Genomic DNA, 17,962 nt, shown 5'->3' with positions numbered 1-17,962 from the left:
ACCTGAAATTTATCAAGCCTCTAGATCCAGCTGCCAATTTGCAGGAAATAGAGAAGTATCACCTGGGAACTTATCAGAAATGCAAAATCCGGGGCCCCTCCTAGATCTACAGAATCAGAAACTCTGGGAGTGGGGACCAGCCATCTTTTAGGAAGCCCTCTAGGTGATTCTGATGTTCCCTAAAGTTTCAGAACCATTGTTCTAAGCACTTTATATGCATTAACTCAGCTAAACTTCTTCAGAACTCTATAAGGCAGGCAGTATTATCATCATTTTACAGATGAAGGACCGTGTGGCACAAAGCAGTTAAGTAATTTGCACAACATGACACACCTGGTAAGAAATGGGAGTCAGAACTTGAACTCTGTGAATCTAGCTCCAGAGTCCATGTTCTTAATCGCTGTGCTGAAAGGTCTTTCCACCTGTAAGAACTCAATTGTCAGAATGCCGTAATAAAGAATAGTGGAAGTTTAAAAAAAAAAAGAAAGACCAGGAGAAATATGCCTCACTATAAAATAGACAGGAATATAAGAAAATAACCATAGCAAATAATGTACCCAAAGTAATCTTCCAAAATCATTCCAAAACATAAACAGCCACCAAATGTAATATACCCAAGCACTTCTGGGGCAATTATCTCTGATATCTAATCACAAGGACCTAAAAGCTGGGTTGTGCTAAAGGTGGTACATAAATTCATGACAGTATCTTCAGACTCACCAATCTTTTAAATCTAAATGGTTATAGTGAAAGGTCATTCCAGAATAATTCATCTCCCTGCTTTTAGTCACCATTTACTTAACAACTACTGAAAGGAAAAACCGCTGTCTTTCAATACCTAAGATTATACCATCAGAATCTCAGAGTTGAAGAATTTTAACATTCATCTAGTTCAATCAGCAATCCAGACTGAATCAGATCTACAGTCCCAATCTCCACGTAATGGTACATTCATAATAAATTAAAACATTCCAACTTTCTGTAAAATCACATTATGGGATCATTCTATGCCACCAACTGTAATTTTTAAAGCCAAATGACGAAAAACTTTTAAAGAGAACTTAAAAGTTGAAAATGCTCAGGTTAACAGCCCAAACAAAACCTACAGTTGTTTTACTCATAGAGCCACTTCTTCACTACCTGAAAGGATTTCTATATCCAGAAGACCAAGCTGGTCAACAAGTACATCAAGTTTTAACAACATCTATGAAACATCAAACGACTTGAAAGTTGAATTATTCCTGACATTAACGTATATAAACATCTAGTAACCAGTCATTGAGGAAACAAAGAATAATACGGCAAAACACCAAAAGCCCAAGTACTTATGAATATCAACCTTATAAATACTGAGATCATTATAAAGCAGCCTAAAAGTCCTTAAAGGACTTTATGCTAAGGAAACATAAATTTCAGATGAAATGAAATGAAAAATCACAGTAGGAAAACTAAGGTTGTGTATAATAGCTGAAAATCAAGATGTAAGTAGAAGCTCTCAAAAATTGTTTTAGTATTGCCATTTCAAGAACTGTATGACAGCCAGGAACTCATTATTAGGTCTTAATAGCTTAGAAGTTATGGGTCAGAACAGCTGAGATACTAACATCAAAAGAATAAAAAGCAACATTATAAAGTAGTATAAAAATAACTAAATCACCTAAGGAAATTGAAACCATGCATGAAAAACCCCAAAGGCACAATCAGGTCATTAGGAAACACTAGCTTCTTCCACCAGGAGGCCTACTTTTCATGTGGAGCAATGAGCAAGGCCAAGACATGGAACTGAAGTCAGGTATCAAATCAGACTTTGCCACAGAAAAAGGAATCCATGACTAGTTATTTTAGGATAGTGCCTATGACAGCACTATCAACTCCAACTAGGATACAGGAGATTATAGCCATTGTTCCATTATAATGGGTCCTCCAGGGTCTTTAATTTAGCAAGAATGGGTTAGACACCCCTACTGGGCTGTAATCCCCAAATATGGGGGGCGGGAAACTATATATAGGACAATTTCTTCAACAAATAAATTGGGAGAAAAAAAAACAAAAGACAGAACCTGCAGATTAAAATAGATTTAACGGCTGTATCAATGCTTTGCAATAAATGTGCTTTCTCAGGATCCTGATTCAAACAAACTGTAAAAGAAAAAAAACAAAGCTTAAAAAAAAAATCACAGAAATCCGAACATTTTAAATTTGATATTTTTAAATATCTGTTAATTTTTTCAGTTGTGATAATAGTTTTGATCTTATATTTAAAGAGCCCTTGCCTTTTAGAAATACAAACAAGTATTTTACAAATAAATATGACAGAGATTTATTCCAATATAATCCACTGAGGGGGGCAGTGGTTAGAAGTACAGATGAAACAGGATGGGCATGGTGGCTCAGGCCTGTAATCCCAACACTTTGGGAGGCCAAGGGAGGATGGCTTGAGCCCAGGAGTTTGTGACCAGCCTGGGCAACACAACGAAACCCTATCTCAATTTAAAAAAATTAAAAAAAAAAAAAAAAAACAGAAGTATAGATGAAATAGAATGTGCAAGCTGATACTATTAAAGCTGGTGATGGGTAAGTGGGGGGATTATTATACTATTCAATTTTTGCATGTTTGAAATTTTTCATAACTCTTTAATAAGAACTGGTTAGACATCATGCCTTGCAATTTTATTTTTTGAACAATGCCTAGGGTGATTTAAAAAATCATGTACAGACATCATTCATTTAAACAATTCCCTTTAATTCAGTAATAAGCTCCACTTTAACAAAAGAAGCAATCAGTACCACATCAGATCCAGAGAATGGAAGAAACCAAAGTAGTTCAATTACAGAATGGGAATACATCCACCCCTACTATCTCCATTCCAGGAAGTAAAATACAAACACTTCCCACAAGATTTACAAAAACTAACCTAAAATCACAGCCAATCATACTCATCCTGGTGGGAAATTCCCCACACTGCTCCAACAGCTTCCCGAACCTTCCTGACCAAGTTGGCCTGCTGGTTTCTCTGGATCACTAACCCACTCAGGTCAGGCTACTGGAGGACCTACAAAAAAAAAAGTTGGGGGAGAGGAGTGAGATACACAACACATTTATTAGGGTGTGTGAGGAGGGTTAACATTCTATTATGTTCAAACATAACTAATTATTATTTCTAAAGCAATAGTCCTTATATATCTATTTGCATTTTTTAGGACCTGCTTTGAGAAGTAACTGAAGAATTCAGAACCAACAACTGCAATATTTCTAATGCTTAGACAACATTCCTGAAAATTCAGTTCTCAACCCAAATGAAATTACAGAAGACAGTTTATTTTTTAGACAAGTTTATACTCTCAATATAAACTAACACTAAGGATATATTTTATTGTTTCTATGAAAAAAAAAAACTGTACATATAAAAATTATTCTTCACCTTCATACATGCTTTTTGGCCATACTGGGAGACAAACGATAAACATCCTGGCAACTCAGGTTGAACTTTGCCATTGAACCTTAGACAAAGTTTTTATTTGGTATTGTCACTCCTTCCTCTCTTCTCAGAGATCTACCTAGAATAAACTAAACTTTTAGGTCACACCTAGATTATCATTCCCAGATTTATTCTAATGCTCAATAAGGCTCAAATTGAAATTGAGGTTTAATAAATTTGTGATCACTGCTTAACCCACTGTAAAATGCACCAATGCAAAATCTCAAAACAGAAAGTGATCTCCTGCCCTCCAATGAAAATGGAAGAAAATTTTATTACCTACAAAGCACTTCAAATTAAATAAAGCAGACCCTGAAGTTTAAAACTAGAGTCCACATACAGCTAATTGTGGGATGGTTACCTCCTGTAAATTTTAAATCCTAGTAAACTTTTCACCACCATGTTTCTACTTCAATTCCCATCACCCAGCCAAAGTAAAATAATGGGGATAGTTGTGCTTGTATTAAAGGGTTGTTGCTAGAATTAGTTAAAAAAAAATTGTAAAATGTTACATTTTAATATTGGTCTGATCAATACATTAACAGTAAGGAAGCCTGTAATCTCAGCACTTTGGGAGGCCGAGGCGGGTGGATCATGAGGTCAGGAGATCGAGACCATCCTGGCCAACGTGGTGAAACTCCGTCTTTACTAAAAATACAAAAATTAGCTGGGCATGGTGGCGTGCGCCTGTAGTCCCAGCTACTCTGGAGGCTGAGGCATGAGAATCGCTTGAACCCAGGAGGCGGAGGTTGCAGTGAGCCGAGATCATGCCACTGCACTCCAGCCTGGCGAGAGCAAGACTCCATCTTAAAAAAAAAAAAAAAAAAAAAAAAAAGACAGTAAGGAAAACTTTCTCCAAGTCAAATATAGTCACATGTTTAATAAGTACGTTAGAAAATACGAAATGGCAATAACACAACAGGAAGTAGTGTATTAAAGAGCCAGCAGTAATTTGCTATGGAAAAGTTGTTTGGTATTCCAAATGATCTTTCTCTCTCGGATAGGAATTATCTTGCTCAGGTAAGAAGATGCCAAATAGCAGACCCCCACACTGATCTGAGGAACCAAACAAATGAGGGAGGGGAAAAGTAGCATGAATACTTGAAAACTAGCTAACAGAAGTTCCTTTTACCACTCTGAAATGCATGGCACCAAATTACTTTTGTAGAGTGAATGACAGGACAGACTGCCTTTGAAGGAGCGGAAGAAATGAGTAGGCAGGGCATGAGCACCCCTTCCAAAAGGTAGAACACTTGGGTGTGGTTCTTGACAGGAACATTATGGCTGGTGGTCATTCCAGGACAGTGATTACGCACTGAAATTCCTAGACCATCAGAAGGAAACAAAGAGTGGGAATCACGTTCAAACATCATGAACCACTGGAGATAAAAAGTTTGGCCTATGAGAAAAAAATATAAAAGTTATAGATCTGGCCTAGAAATACAGCAAGAATGTACAGTTAAGGAAACAAAAATCTCTCATTCTTTCCCAGGTCATAAAAGTAGCATATGACACAAGTACATCTACCAATGTATTCTTACACCAAAAAGTAATCCTAATTTATTATGTGCCTACCATGAGCTAGACATTTTACTTTTTTTTTTTTTTAAACTAATTCTAGCAACAATCCTCTAATGTAAGCACAACTATCCCCATTATATAGATGAACTGAGAATCTGAAAATGTGCCCAAGGTCACAAGGTTCAATGTAAACCCAAAACACACACTATTAATTCCACCATACCAGGCCGCCGCCTATGACTGGGGAATGTTGGTATCTCCTCAATCTATGCAACACTGGGGCTAAAAGAAAACAACGCTGAACATGTAATCTACAAAGGAGAAACAAATGACAGGGAATTAACTGCCTATAGTAACGGTGGCATGGGGGGGGAAGAGGAAATAAAGAAGAACAGGGCAGACTGAGGGGCAGGACAATCAATGCTGTTTTCTAGTAAATGGAAGGGGTAAAATGTAGTGGAGCCTGAGATGAGGGTTATCTTCCTTCTAAGGGATTCAGCTCCTGGAAAAGGAGTACGGGGAGTGGGGGGATAGAAAGATTAAGAAGTGAGAAGCAGGTAAGAGGTGCTCAGCAGCAAAAATAGATGTCCACAGACCAAGAGGCTCCAGCAACTCAGAGCAAGGCAGGGAAAAGGGGCGGTTCCCAGGCTTGCAGGGGAAATGGAAGAGGGAGGGAAGACAGAAAGCGGGTTTACTGGAGAGTTATCCTCTACAGCCTTCTGAGGGGGAGGAATGAGGAAGGGAAGGCTAATGGCCGTAAACGAAAAGGCCACTTAAACTGCAATATCCAACCACCGACCCGTTCATGGTTTCGCTTAACAGTGGTTTAGCAGCATGCAGAGCTAAGAAATCCAGATCAGTCATACAAACATGAAGACTTGAGGAAATGGAAGGCTACTATGGCTCCATCCACAAAGATGGAGTAAATGCAGGCAACAGGATAAGCTCTACTCAACGCCTGCGCCAAGGGGACCAATGGAAGGGGGAGACGGGTCGGGCTAGGGGACTCAGGCTAAACTCGAATTTAGAACTGGGGAAGGAGTCACAGAGAAAAGCTTTGACTCCCCCCTCCCTTAAATACGAGCCTCAACTATCCACGTAGATGAAGATTAGATGGGACGACAGAATTAGGAGGGGTGTGGGGAAAGGAGGAGGAGTACACCAGTGACACTACTGCTTGACCCCTAAGCCTTAGCTCTAAAACCGCAGGAGTTGGCGAAGATGACCCCACCTCGAGAAAAACCAGCGTATTCATCCGGGTCGTCGGAGGTGCTGAGAACGGAGGCTGGCCGGCAGAAAAGGTAGGGGAAAGGGGACACTCTTCATTGGTTGCTCCTCTCTTTCCCACCGTTCAATTTAACCCCCAACCCCACTCTCCAGCGAACTCCAGACTCCCCTCCCACCCTTCCCAATCCGCCCACTGCGGCGGCGACAACGGAGGCGTTGACCGATCGGTGGGGCAAAGGCGGGCCCACACGCGGCCGAGGCCCAGGAAATGGTGTCGCCTCAACGGACTAGAAACGAGGTGGTCTTCGCCTCAGGTCTAGTTCACCAGCACCCCGGCGTTTCGCCAATCGTCACCTCCTTAACGCTGGGTACCTCAGAGGCGTCATAAAGGCAGATAGCCAACACCTCTGTGTTGGGTCCTGGCCGGACAGACATCAGCCTCCGCCGCCATCTTAACAGCAGGCGGACCGACCCTAGTCACTGCCCCCCCCAACCCGCGAGCTACCTCAGCCACCGCCAACGAATCCCACGAGGACGTAACCCCGCTCCCGCGAGAATTCTCCGGCTTAGAACGGCACGAGCCGAAGACCTTGCCGCCGCCTCCGCGGCTACTGCAGTCAGTAACCGAGCCACCGCCGCCTCCGCGCGATCCCGCGAGAACCTCTACCGGACGCGAAAAGCCTGAGCCCAGCCCTTTCCAGACCCCTCCTCCCTCCCACCAAAGCCGAAGTAGCTACAGCTTCACCCTACGCGAAGCGAAAAGCAAATGACGCACAACCTAACGAGGCAGTGAGGGGCGGAGCCAACCTACCACGGCCAGCTCCCGCATGCGTTGAGAACTATCGCGATATTACGCTTTAGCCTCGGCGAGCCCTTCTTAATTCACCGCAGGATGCCGCCCGCGCCTCGCCTTTAGGAAACATGAGATATCGCGAGACCTGGTGCACACTCCTAAAAAGGAGAAAGGCGGAGCTTCATGAAAATGACTGGGAGTTTTTCGGGGGAAGGGAGGAACCTCCCGTCCTGCAGGGATCTCGCCTACCACGAGGTTTCCGACCCACTGCGGAGCTGGCTGCCAAACCTCGCGATGACACAGCTCAGCGCCAAATCTCGGCCATGTCCTGAAAACTGCCTCCGCCCCCGATCTAGGTGTCTAGAGCCTAGTGCTTGAGGAAAATTTAAAAAGTCAACCTGTTTATTCTCACGCTTCCGGGCAAGGCTGTACCAATTAGCCAAACTCCATTCTGGAAGGGGAGCAAAGAGTTCCCCATTGTTACCTGTCTCCAGGAATAACATATTATCCTGGACTAACATTTAAAAGACATTCAATCTCACAGTAAGCACACAAATGCAAATGAAAACAATGACATAACACTTTTTGCCCATTAGATAGGGAAAAAAATTTTTAAACCTACATTATCCAGACTCCTTCCCTCGCCGCACTGCAGGCTAACCTGAATCCATCTTAATCTAACTAAAGGCCATATCATTAGTTCTAGTTCCAAAGCCACCAATTTTAACTACTGAAGCTTTACCTTGGCATAACCAAAAAGATCCAATAAAGTGGTTTTCTCCAAACAAAGGAGTCTGCCCTCAAAGGAATATTCAAGCTTCGGGGATGGGGGGGAATGCCTGAAGCTTTTAATATGGCAGTTTTTCCACGTCTAGCCAACAGTGTTTCTCCAATAAATCTTGGGATCCAATCTGGCTTGATTTGTGGGCTTTTCCATTCTAATGCATTGTTCTGTCCGTTCTAATTTAAATAGTTCCTTTAGAGTACATTTTAATAGCCAGTAGTACAAATATCTCTATCTTTACTTACGTTTTAAAATTTTTTTTTCAGTTATTCTTAGCCATTTTTTCCCCCGGATGAACTTTAGAATCATAGTAAGTTCCAAAAAAACTTGGTATATTTATTGAAATTGCAACAACTGTATAAACCAATATAGGAAAAATGGACATCACTAAAATATTGAGCCTTCTTATTCAGAAGCATAGTATTCCTTCTCCTTTCATGCAGATGTTCTTTTATGGTATTAGTCAATAAAGTTTTATAGTTTACTTCCAGGTATTTTTATTCGTTTCTCTTGCTATTGCGAACAGGTTTTTTTATTATTAAAATTTCAAAATGCTTATTGCTTATAGATAGGAAAACTGCCTATCTAAACTATTGATATTTGCCTATTTACAAACAAAAATATGATCAATTTCACCAGTAATCAGGGAAATGCAAATGAAAACAATGACATACGATTTTTTTGCCCTTTAAATTGGCTAAAATTACAAAGATTGATAATACGTGTTGGCATAACTGTGGAAAAATAGGCACTCTCGCACAACATTAAAGAGTGTAAATTAGTACAGGCTTTTGGGAAGGCAATTTGGACAAATCTATCAAAATTCAAAATGCATATACACCCTGACCCAGCGATTACTCTTCTAAGAATTTCTCCTACAGAAATACTCATACATGGCATGATACATATACACAAACCCATTCATTATGGCATTGCTTGTAATAGTCCCCTCCCTCCCCCAACAGAGAAACAAGCTAATGTATATCAATCGGGAAATGGTTAAATAAACTGTAGTACAATCATACAGTGCAGCTGTTTAAAACCCGACATAAAATTGGACTCCCGGATATAAGAAGATCTACAAGACATATTCTTAGATTTTTAAACAAGCAGTTAGTCGAAATGAATGTGTGTGAGTGTGTGTAGTACCATTTAGATACCAAAACATATATATGCAACGCCTAGTAGTTACCCGCGAAGCCTGCCTGCCCGCCCCTCACCTTCCCTCTCCGCTGAGGCCGCCTTCCTCGAACCAGTGAGAAACGCTGAAGGCCCGGCCTCTACTCCCTCTTTAGGGCCACTTGGCCATGGCTAATGCCGGTACCTCGCATCCCCTCTGTCAGCCGCTCTCTCACCGCGCCGCCGGCAGCTGCCGGGCTGCCCCCGAAGATGCGGCTAGCTCTCCGCTGGCGCCGGCCGAGGCCTGGGGGAGGGGAGAGGAGGCGGGGTTCAGGGAGGGTTGGGGCAGGCCGCCCTGCCCCTCCAGCAGCCTTTCCCGCAGGCTCCCCAAGGCCGCCACCTCCGCGCCTCCGCGCAGGGTCCCGTGGGAACTCCCCCCCCAACCTCGCCACTGCCACCCGCGAGAAACCGACAACGGCCGCGCTTACAGAGCTCGCCCTCCAGCCCAGAGATAGACGCTGACCTCGGCCGCAATGGCTCTGCGGGGCCCGCAGGAGCTTGCGGGGTCCGCGGCCCTGCTTCAGCCCTGCTCCAGCCCCGCTCCCCTCGCTAGCCCTCAGTCGAAAGCCTCCTTGCTTCGGTTCAGCTCAAACTCGATTTGGGGCTCCACCCACCGCACGCTAACCCCGCCCCTGCCCCTCGGGAGGGAGCTCCCTCCGCGGTGAAGTCGGGTCCCTTGCAGGGGACCGCGCCTGAGCTACCCAAGGCCCAGTAAACGCAACCATAGAGGATGATAGGGTCGCTAAGAATTGGGATTTGATTCGAGGCACGGTGGAAGCCGCGGAAGGGAACATGATTTGATCTGATTTACCTTTAAAAATTAACGACCTCGCCAGATGCCTTGTGAAGAATGGGGATTGTGGGGCAAGAGGGCAAGGCTGGACCCAGAGCGGAGGGTGGGAGACGACGTGGGACGCCGACCACCCAGAGTTCACGCGAGCAAACCCTTAAAACACTTCAGGCACATAGTAAGCCCTCAATAAACATTCTTTTTTCCTCCTTTAATTATTTGGAACGGCAGTGCGATTGACAAGGATCCTGTAGAGGATCTGCATCTGTAAATACATGGGAATAAAAAGGACCTGGTGGGAGATCCCCTGTTAACCCTACTTAATTATTGTGGGCTGCGGACGACATTGGAGGGGCGAAGAACTTTGACTTGGAACTCTAGCTACTTCGATAAAGTTTCAATTTTTAATAAAAAGTATGTATTAATTTAATATTTAAAGACAAAAGCACTATTAAAAGAACTCCTGAGACATCAAAGAAATAAAAACTGTAATTATACCCTCCACTTCTCTAATTCCAGCCCTCCAGAGCAGTGGTTCATCCCTCGAATTGAGAATCTGCTGAATGGATCCCCCACCCCAATATATACTTACACATAAAATTTTGTATATGATCTCAGGAGATGTACAGGACCCCTTCGAGATACATTGTTTCATTGAATATTTTTACAATTTTTTTTTTTTTTAGATAAAGTATCACTCTGTCACCCAGGGTGAAGTGCAGTGGCACGGTCACGGCTCACTGTAGCCTGGACCTCCTGGGCTCAAGGATCCTCCTGCCTGCCTCCGTCTCCCAAGTAGCTGGGACTACAGGTATGCGCCACCACGCCTGGATAACTTTTTATTTTTTGTGGAGACGGGGTCTCACTATGTTGCCAGGCTGGTCTCAAACTCCTGGGCTCAAGCAGTTCACCCGCCTCGGCCTCCCAAAGCGCTGGGATTACAGGCGAAAGACCTGGCCCATCTATAACATTTAGTGGCAACACGAAGCTATACTTTCTTTAGCATGTAATTAACTTCAGTTTTGTTCTTTTTTCATTTTAAAATTGGTTTCCTAATTACACATGATTATTGTAAAACACGGATAAATTTAAAGTTCCCCTTACGTTCATATACACAAATAGAAAAGCATGGCTTTGTTTTTGTTTTTCATTTAAAAAATAAATAGCATCCTATTTTATGTATTGTTATGTTAATTGCTTTATTCACTTAATGTAGCTTGAAGATCTTTCCATGTCAATATATATAAATCTACCTCATTGATCTTACCTACTGCATAGTATTCCATTGAATGAATATACTGTAATCATTCACCTATGGATAAACACATGTTATTTTCAATCTTTGACTATTACAGTGGGGTTTTTTTTTTACTGTTAACAGTGCTGCAATAAAATTCCTTGTATATGCTTTTTTCTGCAGATGCTAAAATATTTCTGTGAGATAAACATGGAGAAATGAAATAGTTGGATAAAGGTAGCACACTTTTTTTTTTTTTAAGAGAGTGTCTCACTGTCACCCAGGCTGGAGTGCACTGGTGCCATTAGGGCTTACTGCAGCCTTGACCTCCAAGGCTCAAGCGATCCTCCCACCTCAAGCAATCATCCCACTTCAGTCTTCCCGCGAGTACCTGGGACTACAGGCATGTGCTATCACGCCTGGCTAATTTTTGCATTTTTTGTAGAGATGAGGTATCACTACGTTGCTCAGGCTGGTCTCAAACTCCTCGGCTCAAGTGATCCTCCTGCCTCGGCCTACCAAAGTGCTTGGATTACAGGCGTGAGCCACTGTTCTCTGCCCAAAGATAGCACATTTTGAAATTTTAATACATAATGTCAAATGACAAATTGCCACGTAGAACGACTATTTCAGTTTATACCTCCACTAGCAGTGAGTAAGAATTACCATTTCCCTAAATTCTTACCCTGACTCGATATTAACCAATCATTTTAATATTTTGCCAATATAATGGGTGAAAAATGTCTCATTATTTACATTTCCCCGATTATTAGCTAAGGAGTATTTTCTTTCTTTCTTTCTTTCTTTCTTTCTTTCTTTCTTTCTTTCTTTCTTTCCCTCTCTCTCTTTCTTTCTTTCTCTCTCTCTCTCTTTCTTTTCTTTCTTTTTTTTTTGAGACAGTCTCACTCTGTCTCCCAGGCTGGAGTGCAGTGGCATGATCACGGCTCACTGCAGCCTCGATCTCCTGGGCTCAAGGGATCTCCTCGCCTCAGCATCCTGAATAGCTGGGATTACAAGTGCAAGCCACCATGCCTGGCTAATTTTTTGCGGGGGAGGGGGGAAGTGGGGAACAAGACGAGGTCTCACTATGTTGCCCAGCCTTGTCCCAAACTCCTGGGCTCAAGCAATCCTCTCCAATCTGCCTCAGCCTCTCAAAGTGTTGTTTCAGGCGTGAGCCACCGCACTGTGCCCCAAGAGATTTTTATCTATTTTATTATGAAAGTTTTCAAACATACGACGTTGAAAGAATTTTACATCTGCATACCCACCACATTGATTTTACCATGTTTTGTTATAACTTTACTACATATATGTCATTTATCTATCCACCAATCAAGCCATCTTATTTGTATGCATTTCTCTTTCTCGTGTAACTAAACTCTCTAGAGTTTATTCTGTTGATATTTTCAAGGAACTATTTCTTGATTTATTTTTCTGTTCTGCCATTTTTCCCATTCTCTACTTAAGTTATTATTTTCAGCTTTAATGTTTATTAATATCTTCCTCCAGTTTTCTCTAAGTTTATTTTTTTCAGTGTTTTACTTCATATGAAGTGCTCTCATTCTCATTAATTTCTAGTTTATAATTTTAGGTTTGATTTCTTCTTTGACCATGAGATATTTAGAAGTATTTTCTTTGTGAGATGACTCAAATTTTTTCTTATCTGGATGTTTTTGTGGTTAGAGGTTAGCTGAACTGCACTGTGTTCCATTAATATGACTTTTATTATTTCTACTATTGGAAATGCATTGTGCTTTCTTTTATGATTCAGTACCTGATTAATCTTGGCAAGAGTTGCATAGGCATTTTTGAAAACTTTATAGCGTACAACTTATGTGCTTTTGTAACTGTTTTCTTCATACATTTAATGGAATATTGGTTGCTATGTGTGTTTATGACAGAAGATAGTCTCGGTAGATAGTCTCTTTTTTTCTTTTTTTAGAGACAGGATCTCACTCTGGTGCCTAGAGCTAGAGTGCAGTGGCACAATCATAGCTCACTGTCACCTCAAACTCTTCGGTATCTCTCTTTACCCTGTTTAAAGTTTTGTTTTTTTTTTCCTTGAATGCTATTTTTCTTTCTTTCTTTCTTTTTTTTTTTTTTTTGAGACACAGTTTCACTCTGCTGCCCTGGCTGGAGTACAGTGGTGCAATCTCGGGTCCCTGCAACCTCTACCCCCCTGGTTCAAGCGATTCTCCTGCCTCAGCCTCCTTAGTAGCTGGGATAACAGGCACATGTGCCACCACACCCGGCTAATTTTTGTATTATTAGTAGAGATGGGGTTTCACCATGTTGGCCAGGATGATCTCGAACTCCTGACCTCAAGTGATCCACCCACCTCAGCCTCCCAAAGTGCTGGGATTACAGGTGTGAGCCACCGCGCCCAGCCTGAATACCAATTTTTCTAATATTCATGCTGTCATTTTTGTATATGTAAATATCTTTTTTTTTTAACTGATTACAGAAGATCAGACAAATCCATAAATTATTCGAATAGAGTTAATGGCATGATGTATATTCTTTCAGATCTTTTTCTATATATACATTTACACCTATGTTACAATGCAGATTTTTAAAACCAAAAAATGAGAAATAAAGATATATTTAAGTTTTACAACTTGCCTTATTGACAATGCATTCTTGAAATTCTTTCTGTCAGTGTCTATACGTTTACCTTATTCTTTTTAATTGATCTCTGGAGCTGGCACTTACACAGTGCCTGGCCCATCACTTGCTTGTTTTTAAAAATTAAATATTGCTTCAGGGAAGCCTTCCTTGACCCCCCTCCTCCGCCAAAACTGGATCAAGGTCCGCTGTAATACGCGTTCATAGTACTCTGCTATTTTCCTCCCAAACCACCCAAAACAGTTGTACAGTTGTGTGATTAATATCTGTTCCTCCCCACCCTACACACACACACCTCAGACCTCTACACTGAACAGTGAGCTCCTCAGAGGCAGGGACCAAGCCTGTTTTTTTTCCTACTCATACACCAGCACCTATTACAGTGCCTGGCAATTATATCTGTTCGATAAATATTTTTGATGTGATTACGCCCATTTTACAGGTTAGAAGGCTGTGCAAATTAAGTAACAGTTGTCCTATAAGAAATCCCCTGAGGCTACTCAGAAATAAATAGAGGTAACAACAGATTATGAGTGCCTTAACATGCCAATACGTAACATATTTTCCTTATTTTTAAATTATTCACATAGGGTAGATATTCTTTTGGATTGTTACTGAGTTTTCATTATTATAGAGAGTGCTGAAATAAACATTCTTGTAGAAATAGCTTTACACGTTTGTACTCCTATAAGATAAATAAATAAATAGAAATTGAGTTCCTGCAAAGGGAATGCACATTTTACAATTGGATAGATATTGCCAAATTGCCCTCCAAAAGAGATTATGCGAATTTATATTTGTAGTACCCGAGTATGAGAGTGCTTCCCCCCCATACCCTTGCCAGAGCTGTGCATTTTCACTAATTTTTTTCTTTGGTAATCTGATACTTACAAAGTGATATGTCATTCTTTTCATTCTCATATCTGATTTTTGGCGAGGTTGAATGTCTTTTAATCAGTTTCTTGGCCATTTGTATTATTCTTCTAAATGTATAGCTTGTTTGTATATTTTGCTCATGTTTTTTGTTGAATAGTCTTTTGTTGTTGAGTTGGAATAGCTCTTTTCATATCACGGATAATACTCTTGTCTTCCTGTCATAAATATTTTCTTCAGTTTTTTGTTTGTGTTTTAACCTTGTAAAGCTGTTTCTTAGAACATACAAGTTTAACATCCTTTATATAATCAAATTTGTTATCATTTCATTTATTTATAGTAGCTGGTTTAAGTGCTGTGTTCTGAAAGGCTTTGCCCACTTCAAGACTAGAAAACTCTTCATCTATGTTTTCTTCTAACACCTTTATGGTTTTGAATATTGCATTTAAATATTTGTCTCATGTGGGTTTTATTTTGGCATGTAGTACAAACGTAGGGTTCCAACTTTAATTTTTTCTCAAGATCTATCCAATTGTTCTTCATATTTATTGAATAGTTGACATTTCACTCATTAACTTAAAATGCCCCCTTTATCAAATACTAAATTCCCTGACATTTTGGGATGCATTTGTAGAATCTTCTGTTCCATTGTGTAATAGTTAAGAGTGCCAGCACTGGAGCTGGATTTGAGCCCAGCTCTGCCATTCATAGTTTCCTCCTCTGTAAAATGGGGATAATAGTACCCACCTCATAGGGTTGTGATTACTGGATAAGTTCATTTATGTACAATGATTAGAACTGTTCCTGGCCTTCAGTAAGCATTTGGTATTTTTGTAGTATTTATTATTCTTAAATTTTTAGTATTTTTTTATTTTTATAGTACACAATCACATGATCTGCACATAATATTTTTATCTCCTTGTAGAGTGACCGTTAATGAACTTGAACAATTTACAGATGACCTATTACAACTCTCCTTATCCCCCATCCTCATATCTTGTTCAAACTAGGTATCTTAACTCTAGGTAGTTAGGAAGGGAGAGGAGAGAAGAGGAAAGGAAAATGAAGTCATCCGTATTCACAGATGGCATGACTGTCTACACAGAAAATCCCAAATAGCACGCGCGCGCACACACACACACACACACCTCCCTAGAACTAATACATGAATTTAGCAAGGTTGCAGGATACAAAGTCAACACACAGAAATCAATCACATTTCTTTATCCTAGCAATGAACAATACTATTTGTAATAGCTCCCCAAAAATAAAATGCTTAGGTAAAAATCTAACAGAACGTGTGCAGGACCTTTATGCCGAAAACTACAAAATGCTGATGAAAGAAATCTCCAAAGTCCTCAATAAATGGAGAGACAGACCGTGTTCAGGGACTAGAACACTTAACATATTAGAGACGTCAGTTCTCTCTAAGTTGATCTATAGGCTTCATGCAATTCCTATTAAAATCCCAGCAAGATTTTTTGTGGATATATATTGACTCTAAACTTTACATGGAAAGGCAAAAGAACAAGAATAGCCAAAGCAATTTTGAAAAGATTAATAAAGTTGGAGGAATCACACTGCTATACCTGATTTTAAGACTTACCACATAACTGCAGTAATCAAGACAGTACGGTTTCGGAGAAGAGATAGACATATAGACTAACATAACAGAATAGAGAATGCAGAAATGGACTCATACAAATCTTGATCAAAACTTCACACCTTATACAGAAATTAACTCAAAATGGAGCCTAGATCTGAATATAAATCACAAAACTATAAGATTTTTAGAAGAAAACATAGGGAAAAATCTGGAACTTTCTTTTTTTTTTTTTTGAGAGGGACTTTCACTCTTGTTGCCCGGGCTGGAGTGCAATGGCACGATCTCGGCTCACTACGACCTCTGCCTCCCAGATTCAAGCGATTCTCCTGCCTCAGCCTCCCCAGTAGCTGGGACTTACAGGCACGGCCACCACGCTAGGCTAATTTTTTTTTTTTTTTTTGAGATGGAGTCTCACTCTGTTGCCCAGGCTGGAGTGCAGTGGCATGATATTGGCTCACTGGAACCTCTGCCTACCGGTTCAGTAGATTCTTGTGCCTCAGCCTCCCGAGTAGATGGGACTCAGGCACATGCCACCATGCCTGGCTAATTTTTGTATTTTTAGTAGAGACAGGGTTTCACCATGTTGGCCAGGTTGGTCTTAAACTCCTGACCTCAAACAATCTGCCCCCTTCGGCCTCCCAAAGTGCTGGGATAACAGGCATGAACCACCACACCCGGCCTGTATGTTTTTATTTATATGACATTTTTTCAGAAGACAAACTATAGTGATAGAGAACAGGTCATAGATTAGGCATGGAGGCATGAGAATTCAAAGCAATAATACGATTAAGTTTTTGGAGGTGATAGAACTTTTCTGTATCCTGATTGTGGTGGTGGTTACATTAATCTATGCATGTGTTAAAATTCTTGGAACTATGCACAAAACGTCAAATTTACTGTATTGATAAAAGTACAAGAAACGATGCTATAATTAGAATGACCCCTGCTATGTCTTGTGGGTCAGTACACAACTTTAGGTTTATCTAACCATGTTTTTATCCTTACAATTTCTTCTGGGAATTCTAAGCTTACTGTAAAATATCCTTAGTACAGGTAAGCCTCTGTGCTCAAACCAATTAACCCTGTCTTGTTCTACAAGGTGCATCAATTAGAATTCTTTCAGTTACAAATAATAGCAAAACCAAACACACAGTATTTTATTATTTCCCATAAGTCCAGCCGTAGAGGGATTCCAGGGCAAGTAATTCAGCAGCCCAGCAACGTCACTAGTGACCTAGTTTCCTTCCATCTGGTTCCACTATCTTCAGCCTATTGGTCCTTCACCTCATGATTACAAGACATCCACAGGTACTCAGGTATCCCAAGGCCATACAATAGCATTAAGAGTCTGGAAGAAGAACATAACTGTTATGTGTCCTTTATTAAGACGGAGAGAAACTTTCGCTATGCCCCCAGTAGATATCCCCTCTTATTGGCCAGAAATCGTGTCTCATGCCCATGCCTAAACCAATCATTTGGCAAGGGAAATAGAATTATCATGATTAGTTAGCTCAGACTAGTGCCACTCATTGTGTGGTCCCTGGACTGGTGCTAGTCTGTAAACTGTTGGTTACCAGACTGCAACAAGCTGAATACAGAAGTCGAGAATACACATTTAGAAACTTGTATAACAAATTGAGTAATTGTTATGTCTTTTGAAGCTAATACAAATTTGGGGCTTGTATTTTGTAGGTTTTCATTTGAGAATCCCTGCTCCCTTGATGTACAGTGTTGCCCTATGTGAGAACAAAAATGGGGTCTCTATGAGGGAAGAAGAAAGTGAAGGATGGCCATTGGGTAGGGCATCAATAGCATGGGCCATGCAGAAAATGGTAGGGATGATATTGC

General features: G+C 40.9%; 1 protein-coding gene across 4 annotated transcripts in view; it reads right to left on the bottom strand.

Moving 5' to 3' along the window:
* HUWE1 (HECT, UBA and WWE domain containing E3 ubiquitin protein ligase 1) overlaps positions 1-9,564 on the bottom strand; it is a 152,541-nt gene extending 142,977 nt beyond the window's left edge. For 2 of the 4 annotated variants that reach the window (XM_030807541.1, XM_030807545.1), the window contains exons 1-3: positions 9,447-9,564; positions 9,025-9,227; positions 2,916-3,053 (exon numbers count right to left, since the gene is read on the bottom strand). The gene's annotated coding sequence lies outside the window, so the exon portion shown is untranslated. Of the gene's footprint in view, positions 1-2,915; positions 3,054-6,732; positions 7,011-9,024; positions 9,228-9,446 lie in introns of those variants that run through there. The other 2 variants (XM_030807542.1, XM_030807543.1) reach the window with 2 other exon arrangements.
* Between the last annotated feature and the right edge of the window lie 8,398 nt (positions 9,565-17,962).

Source organism: Nomascus leucogenys, chromosome X (assembly GCF_006542625.1).
Source record: "Nomascus leucogenys isolate Asia chromosome X, Asia_NLE_v1, whole genome shotgun sequence".
Taxonomy (NCBI): domain Eukaryota; kingdom Metazoa; phylum Chordata; class Mammalia; order Primates; family Hylobatidae; genus Nomascus; species Nomascus leucogenys.
This window is presented reverse-complemented; position numbering and strand designations above follow the sequence as displayed.